Raw genomic sequence first — 9,534 nt, 5'->3', positions numbered from 1 at the left:
AAAAAGGGAATACTGAATGGTTTAGTTTTTTGTAAAATATGCAGGGATTTATGATACATAAAATGAACCGTGGAAAGAGAAGAAGGGAAGTCATTGATATCTTAAGGATGTAAAATGAGTATTTTAAATTGTAAAAGAGAAAATTTAATAAAATTTATATTGAAGAAGAAGAAGAAGCTGCAATTCTCCAGACATTAATTTCTTCACACGCTTTGGCTCAGCTACAGGGAACATGTGCTTGCTACTGTACAAACCCACTCTGAAAAGTACAGTATTGGGTAACACACCCAAAATAACAACAACAACAACAACAACAACAATTTATCATTTATAGCCCGCCCACCTGGCTGGGTTTCCCCAGCTACTCTGAGCGGCTCCCAATAGAATATTAAAAACACGATAAAAGATCAAACATTTAAAAAACTTCCCTAAACAGGGCTGTCTTCAGATGTCTTCTAAAAGTCAGAAAGTTGTTTATTTCCTTGCCATCTGATGGGAGGGCATTCCACATGCAGGTGCCACTACCGAGAAGGCCCTGCCTGGTTCCCTGTAACCTTCTCACAGTGAGGGAACCGCCAGAAGGCCCTCGGAGCTGGGCCTCAGCTTCCGGGCAGAACGATGTGGGTGGAGATGCTCCTTCAGGTATACAGGACCAAGGCCGTTTAGGGCTTTCAAGGTCAGCACCAACACTTTGAATTGTGCTTGGAAACGTCCTGGGAGCCAATGAAGGTACCCTGTAATGTTCATATGCTGTTATTTGCACACAGTGCCCAAGTCAGCGTATCCCTGGAGGCAGAGGAACGGGGCAGATCAGCTTGCAGACTTGACCCACAGCAGCCGCTCCTGGATTTAGTAAAAGGCTGTATTGGCACAGACCCTAAATATAGCAGCTGCCTTCAAGATCCCGCTGCATCAAGGGATCACGTTCCCCATATTCTCTTACACGCACATGATCTGCTTCTCCTGGACTCTGCTCATTGCAGCAGACAGCAGTCTGTGCAAACAGCTGTGTGAGTCAGCAAGCGCCTGAACTTTGCTCTATATCGGCTAATGAAGCATCGCCAATAAATGGACATGTGAGGCTCAAAAAAACCCCTTGGAAGTTGACCAGGCCCATTCGCTTTCTGACACGTAAGGTAGTTGTGCAACAATAGCTCTGGTTCAAAAGACTTAGTTCAAAGTATGTTCAGATATAGATATACTCCAACGAGACCCACATCTCGCTGAACTTGGGAGGAGAAAGTGAGAGTGCCTCACAGGAGAGTGAAAGTATTCTGAAGCAGCATTAGAAACTGAGATATGAAAGCTAGGATAGGGTTGCCATAGGAACACCCCAAAAATTGTTGACTTTTTTTTTTTTAGTATGACCCCTTTGTTGAGCATTTTTTAAGGAAACTACAACAATGGTTGAGTTTACAAAAAAGTAATGTGTTATGTACTGAGTTGAATAGGATCTAGGATCCAAAATGCAGCAGTCTGATTGGTCCTAGAACAATAGGATCCAAAATGCAGCAGTCTGATTGGTCCTAGAACAATAGGATTCAGAATGCAGCAGTCTGATTGGTCCTAGAACAATGCAGTAGTATGATTAGTCTGCAGGAGCCACCCAATCCACCGCCAGATGGAAGTGAATCCACAACCTGATTGGCCTACAGGAGAATTCCGGAATTAGCCAATCACGTGCAGCCCATTGTGTAAATAATGTATATAAAGCAGAAACTTTCATTCCTCTTCACCACTATGAGCTGAATAAAGAGCATGAAATCCACTCTCGGCTCTGAGTATATTTCATAATGTCTGGGAAAATACAAGTGTAAATGGCACCTTAAACCTAGGTTATCGGTGCAAAAACGGACTGTCTAGGCATGCTTTTTTATAAACAGAATATAAAGCTGAAAATGAATGAACAGCAGCTAATATTTTTCACATGATCTAGTCCTTCCCCTGCCCACCCCCCTAATATTCTTAAGAGAGTCTCTTCTCCAGTCTTCAGAGAGGAGCTGGAAGTGGGGAGGCAGAAAAAGCTCCTCCTTTGCTTCCACTCAGCAGTTTTAATCTGAAATTTTAGGCACAGTAGGCACAGTAGGGACGCAGGTGGTGCTGTAGGTAAAACGTCAGTGCCTAGGACTTGCTGATCGTAAGGTCGGCGGTTCGAATCCCCGCGGCGGGGTGAGCTCCCGTTGTTCGGTCCCAGCTCCTGTCAACCTAGCAGTTCGAAAGCACCCCCAAGTGCAAGTAGATAAATAGCGGGGGTAAACGGCGTTTCCGTGTGCGGCGCTGGTGCTGGCTCGCCAGATGCAGCTTCGTCACGCTGGCCACGTGACCCAAAAGTGTCTTCAGACAGCGCCGGCTCCCGGCCTCTTGAGCGAGATGAGCTCAAGATGGCACCCCTAGAGTCGGTCACAACTGGCCCTGACAGGCAGGGGTACCTTTTACCTTTTTACTGCGCCCAGAGCTCAGAAACTGCTTGCGCTAATGAAATTCCCTGTCGCAAAATGCGCCCAGAACAAAGGGAGTTTTGAACACTGATCTGAAGGACTTCTAGGGGCAGGTTATGACTTGATATCTTGAAGTTCTGTTTCTTTCTGGCTATAATGTAATATAATATAAAGGTTGCATGGTTTGAAGCCACAATGGAGATATCGGTTCCAACATATTTTACTATAAAGTGATATGCTGTAAAATAAGAAATAGTGCCTGTTTGTTTTTCTCCTTCTCCCTCCATATCTATTTCCTGTTGTCATGTCTTTTGGATCGCAAGTCTGAGGGCAGGGACTGTCTCATCACTGACACATTTAAGCTATTCTTGGAGCCTTCTGAATGTTCTCTAGGGAACTTTTCTTGTTAAATAAACTACAGTGGTACCTCGGGTTAAGAACTTAATTCCTTCTGGAGGTCCGTTCTTAACCTGAAAGTGTTCTTAACCTGAGGTACCACTTTAGCTAATGGGGCCTCCTGCTGCTGCACGATTTCTGTTCTCATCCTGAAGCAAAGTTCTTAACCTGAGGTACTGTTTCTGGGTTACCAGAGTCTGTAACCTGAAGCATCTGTAACCTGAAGCGTCTGTAACCCGAGGTACCACTGTAGTTGCATTGTGCCAACTCTGAGGGTTGGAAATCAATTTACCATGTTGCCCACAATGGGGAATGATCTGAGATAGCATTGCACATTATTATAGCATTCTGTAGCTGTGGGGCCAGAGACCAGCACTCTGTTACACCCACGAGAAAGCAATACCATGGTGACAACTGCCATGAGCCCACCAAGTTATGTCATTGCAACAAAGGTTGGAATCATTCTGTCTAGAGCTTTGTTGCTAACCAGGTTCAAATCTCCTGCTTAAGCCATTTTTTCCCCAGGTAAAGCAAGACAGCATTTCTAGAAATGAGTATTTATTTGAAGTGGGGAGCTGAGGTGACTTTTTAACATCAAATCAACCCATACCTGCCCTTTTAAAATCTCGTTTTATCTTCTGTGCTTGGAACATAAAAGCGTTTTGGAGTTTTTGTTATGATGAGAGACACACCCATTGCATTAAGTTCAGCTGATTTCAACACGATGACTTGTGAAGGGGAAATCAAGGTTGCATTGGTTTATATGACTGTGGGAGTTTTCTGCTTTCATTTCCCCATTTTAGTGGTTTCCAAGGTTTTTGCTTTTTTTTTTTACTTTGAAGAGACCCTTTTCCACATAAATGGGTCTGCCTAGGAAGCGGCGGAGGGACTATTCTGTATTGCCAGAAGGATGAAATGCATCGCACACACAAAAAAAGGACAACATATTTGCATAAAAAGTGCAGATGCTAATGTGCACATATAGATATACAACTAGTAGAAATATTATAATTTAAATAGAAATGTAATACATGTCTTACCATAGTGAGAAAGATGGTGACTGAGTCATCTGTGTCTGCTTTCCAGGTCTTAACTATGGGTACACAACTTCAAGGACCGCTCCCCTCCTTTCTCATAGTTCTATAAACCAGTTGTCGTCTTCTTCCTCAGTGCTGAAAATAGCATTTTTTTCAGGGTTTACCATCTTGGCTGCCTTGCAAGCCTTTCGACACCTGGCCCGGGAGGGCAGCACCTGGACTGACTCCAGCTGCAAAAGCTGAGGCTGCCGAAGAGGACAGAGACCAGCACCTGATATAAGCTAAACAAACTACAGCTTAGGGCCCCACTCTCTTGGGGGCCCCCAAAAAATTTAAAAGAAAAAAACACCTGGATGTACATTTCCAAAATAGAAGATAAAACACACATAAAATAAAACCTACATCCAGCAACAGTGTTTTGTGTTGTGTAGGGTCCTATGATGTAAGTCAAGCATAGGGAAACTCGGCCCTGCAGGTGTTCAGGACTACAACTCCCATCATCCCTAGCTAACAGGGAGGATGGGAGTTGTAGTCCCAAAACATCTGGTGGGCCGAGTTTGCCTATGCCTGATGTAAGTAATGGGACCCGCCTGCTAGCCTGCTCCCTAAAATATCACTGGTTTGCTCATTTCTATATACAGTGGTACCTCGATTCTCAAACTTAATCCGTTCTGGAAGCCTGTTCCAAAACCAAAGTGTTTCAAAACCAAGGCACGCTTTCCCATAGAAATAAAACAAAACCTACATACCGCAACAGTGTTTTGTATTGTGTAGGCTCCTCTGATATAAGTCATGGCCCCCGCCTGCTAGCCTGCTCCCTCAAATATCACTGGTTTGCTCCTTTCTATATATAGGGTGCCTACATTCTGCATGGACTGGTTGCACAGCAACATGGGCAAATGGCTTTAGATACCTATTAGGTCCATAAATTACCATATAGCATATATTCAACACAAAAAACAGCAACAAATTGTTGTTGACAAAGGACAGCTGGACATAGAAAGGGCCCCATTACCTTCAGTAGCTGAGGGCCTCATCAAACCTAAATCCGGCCCTGATAAAGACCCTCTTGGCTGCCTCTTGGTGCAGACCCAGGTCACTGAGCCTGAGCTTCACACCACCTGCCACAAGCCACCATTTTCAGTAATGGCAGCAACAGCAGCAGATATGTTCTATGGCTGAGATAATATTTCATTCCCTTGTTAGTTAGGCTGTTTGAAATGTGCATTTTAGATCTGACTTCCTTTACTAATGTTTTCTCTTGAAATGTTTATGATAGTTGTTGCTGCTGCTGCTAACTTTTCTGTGTTAAATGTGCCTTTGGTAGTTGGCTGCCTCTGTTTTGTTTTGTTTTGAAACCTTTAAGAGAATCTTTTAGTTTCCTGTTAATTGCATTGCTTTGAATGCATGCTTTATATTTGACTTTCTTCAGAACCGTTTTATTCTGGATTGGTGTTTTAACGTGTTGCAAACAGCTTTGAGATTTTTTCATAAAAGGTAATGTAGTATAGAAATGCAATAATAATAATAATAATAATATGGTTTGTGTGGAGTGTTGGCCTCAACATTGCCTTACATGGTCTGACACTGCATCTCAGAAAACACCTGTCCTCTGCAGTTAAATATTGCAGGTAAAGTAGGCTACAGGGCTTTTTTTCAGCCAGAACTCACCGGAACTCAGTTCCAACATCTCTCAGGTGGGCGCCATTGCAATGATAAGAGAACAAGAGAGGCATTTGTTATGTACTGAAGTTCTCACCCTGGGCCAGAAGGGGGATACTGTAGATAGTTATGCAAATAAGGGATTGAAAGTGACGTTCAGTGACTGGATAGTTTTAGAAAATTGTTACAGTTACATCAGTTACATTGTACTGGAGCTCTATATAAGCAGGCTGACTGAATCCTCCAGTTCAGTTCTGTCCTGGCCTGTGAATAAACAAGAATCGCTGTGTCGTCTGATATGTTCACCCACAACTTAACAGCATTCATGGTGAGTTCCAGCACCTCAACAATAGCATTGGTTGGGGAAACTGACTTTCTGTGAAGTTTGTCTTCTGTTAATGCCCCTTTCTTTGAGATCCCCGATAAACTTCTGAGCAACCTCAACGTTCCTAGAACAGAGTTTGGAAGACACATCCCCTTTCCATCAAAACATGTCTTGACCTTTTGTGCATATTGCAATCCGCCCTCAATCTTTTCTGCTCAAGTATGTTTAGAACTTGTGGAAGAGGGAAACCAAAAGAAGGGCAGGGAATCAACAGCATGAAGAACTACAATGAACAATCTGTATTTCCCAACGTGCGTCAATCGTTCTGGTCAAATAACCTAGCAACCATGTTTAGGACATACTGAGAAACGAAAGCGTAGGAAAAATTAAAAGTAAACAGCTTGAAGGACTATAATAAACAAATATGCAAAGCAACTTTGAGTTTACTTTCAACTAGTGCAATGTCCTGTGGGGTACTGGCTGCAGAGCTAAATCTTCTCCTGACTGCAATGAATTCAGTCTCATTTGTCAACCAAATGTTGGTTTCTTTCAGAATGGCTCCTCCTTTTTGTAAACTGCCTTCTGTTGTTAAACCCGTAAACATCTTCAACTCCAAAAGAAATTTTCTCCTTTAATGGCTTTGATGTTTTTTAACCCTAGCAGCGATTAACTATACAGTCGTACCTCAGGTTAAGTACTTAATTCGTTCCAGAGGTCCATACTTAACCTGAAACTGTTCTTAACCTGAAGCACCACTTTAGCTAATGGGGCCTTCCGCTGCTGCCGCACCGCTGGAGCACGATTTCTGTTCTCAACCTGAAGCAAAGTACTTAACCCGAGGTAATATTTCTGGGTTAGCAGAGTCTGTAACCTGAAGCGTATGTAACCTGAAGCGTATGTAACCTGAGGTACCACTGTAGATCATGTGTGTGTATGAGAGAGAGAGAGAGAGACAGAGAGAATGAATTCATAACAGAAGACAGATCAGTGTGTAACATGAACACGCTACCTTTGCTCAATGTTGAATTTACACCTGGCCCTAATAGTCTGAAAACCTCAGTAGGGAAAGCAAAGGAGACTAATGGTCAATTTCCATTCCCATTGCTTCTCAAATACCTCTTGTTTCTAAATCAATACTGACCTTAGGAGGAAAGCTGTGCTTCTGCTACACAAACCATGAGGGTAACTGATATTGTCTCCCTTCCCCAGTTACAGTAAGTAGTTTAATCTTTGTATGAGAACTGGTGGATTGTCTTGTAGTAAGCATAAGGCAACATAAGGCCCATGGACCACATTTGTATGTCAAGGTTTTCCCTGTGTCCCTGGCCAGACCTGCAGCCACACTAAGTAAGTCCAGGAGAGCAGCCTTAGTAGGCTGGATGAAGCCCACACATCTGATCTGATTTTTCTTGCTTTCAAAGTTGATGTTTTCTTCTATATTTGTACAAATTGGGACTCCTGCTCATCATCGAGTATATTTATATATTTAAAAGTGAACTTACTTTAAGTAAAGTTGCATAGGAAGTCAACCTGAAATTAAGGAGCAATGTTTTTGTACCCTTTCAACCGGGAATTTGGGCCAGTTCTGTTTTCTTTCCATTTCTAACGGCAACATGAATACAGAGATGGGTACCGTATAGAAAACAGGCAGACACTTCCTCTTGCAGTTCATGGCCTTTGGCCCCATTTTATTGCATCATCTCTTAGCTGTCTATGACGCACCTGGTGAAGTCCAATGGACTCTGGTTCATGAAAGCTTACGCCATGGTAAATCGGTTGAGTCTTTGTGGCTGCAATCCTAAACACTTTTTATTATGTTCTCTTTGAACGTGGGCTTCCCATAGGCACCAGCTTCCCTTCTGCGGGAAGTTAGGCTCGATGGGCTTTTGGTCTGATCCAGCAACTCTCTCCTTACCTTCTTTGCTGGTTGTCCTGCAACAGACCCCCATGGCTCCCTCTCCAGAATTTTTAACAAGCAGGAAGTGGCTTAGTTTATTATCAGTGCATCAAAGTTACTTTTCACATAAGCGATGGTATAGATAAGGCATCAACCTGCGGCCCTCCAGATGTTTTTGGCGTACAACTCCCATGATCCCTAGCTAGCAGGACCAGTGGTCAGGGATGATGGGAATTGTAGTCCAAAACATCTGGAGGGCCGAAGGTTAGGGGTGCCTGGTGTCGGGATCTCCGCTGATAAAGCTCATTTTCTTCCCCTGAGTCTTCGGAATCGCCTCCCAACATGTTTAATGACCTGAGCCTTTGATAAGTATCCCAAGGCACATTCTTCAGCAGAGTTTCCAGCACAGGAAAGAGACGAGAGGTTTGGGCTACATTGTAAAGAGTTTTATTTCTAAGCTACGCAGTCAGAAAAGACATCGTCTCTCTATGGAAGCAGAGAGCAACTGAACAAAGGAACAAAGGAAGCAGGAAACCACTAATGTCACATCCCGTCTCCTCTCCCGTGAGACTTTCAATAGTATGGAATCCCAGGAATGTAAACAGAGTCCTGTGACTCCAAGCAGCTGCTCAGTGGCAAAACAGAAACTAACACCTGGTATAGATCACACACAAAGATAAGATACCACACACACAAAACCGTTCAGACAAGCAAGAGGTAGATTTCGGGCAGTGTGACTGCTTCCCCCTCCCCCCGGGTGCTGAGCCTGGGGGGGGGGGGCGGCGCAGGGTGCCACAACTGCAACATAGTGAATGGAGCAGAATGGAAGGTACCGATTGTTGGCCTCGCACAGGACGCTGCAGAAATCTGAAAGACCAAAGTCTGCCCCCAGACATGCCTACCCAGAGGCTTAGAAAGTGGACATAATTCTAATCTGTTCTAGCAGTGCCTTTTTCTGGGGGTATTCAAGGGTACACAGTACAGGCACCTTAGCCCCCCCCCCCCCCATGTTAAAAGTGTGGCACTTACTACAACAACCTGAGGAGAATCTCCATCCCCATTGTCCAGCCCGGACACAGAGGTCCACCCCCAAGAGTCTTCTGGAGGTTCCTCACTGAGAGAAGCGAACTTACAGGGAACCAGGCAGGGGGCCTTCTCGGTGGTGGCACCCGCCTCCCGTCAGATGTCGAGATAAACATCTTTCTGACTTTTAGAAGACAGCCCTGTGTAGGGAAGCCTTTTAATGTGTAATGTTCCATTCTTATATATGTTGGAAGCTGGCCAGAGGGGCTGGGGCAGCCCAGTCGGATTGGTAGGGTACCAATAATAAAATGATGATGGTGATAGTGGTGAGTACCATTATCCCTCTGTTTAGGGAGGTGTTTAATGTCTGATGTTTTATTATGTTTTTAATATTCTGTTGGGAGCCGGCGCTTTCCCTTCTTTTTTTCCTTTTTAAAAGAACTGCGTCAGTATTTTAACTTTTGTATGTTTCCCTTCCCTCCCCCTTTTATGAATACTACCCAGCTACCGGTAATTCTCCCCTGGTCTCCTTGCTGGCCCAAATAGGACTAATTTAGCCAGCTAGCCCTGGTGATAATCTAATGTTTATTGGATGGGTTTCCCCCCTAAATTGATTTTTGAATTCTGAATTTATTGTTATTCACATTTTATACTGTATTTTATGCTTTTTTTGTTGCATCAATTAAGTGTTTTAAATTTGTTGCTAGCCACCCTGAGCCCGGTTTTCTGAACCAGGAAGGGCGGGGTATAAATAAA

Source organism: Podarcis tiliguerta (assembly GCF_965153285.1).
Source record: "Podarcis tiliguerta genome assembly, chromosome: 17".
Lineage (NCBI taxonomy): Eukaryota > Metazoa > Chordata > Lepidosauria > Squamata > Lacertidae > Podarcis > Podarcis tiliguerta.
Note: the sequence above shows the minus strand (reverse complement) of the source record.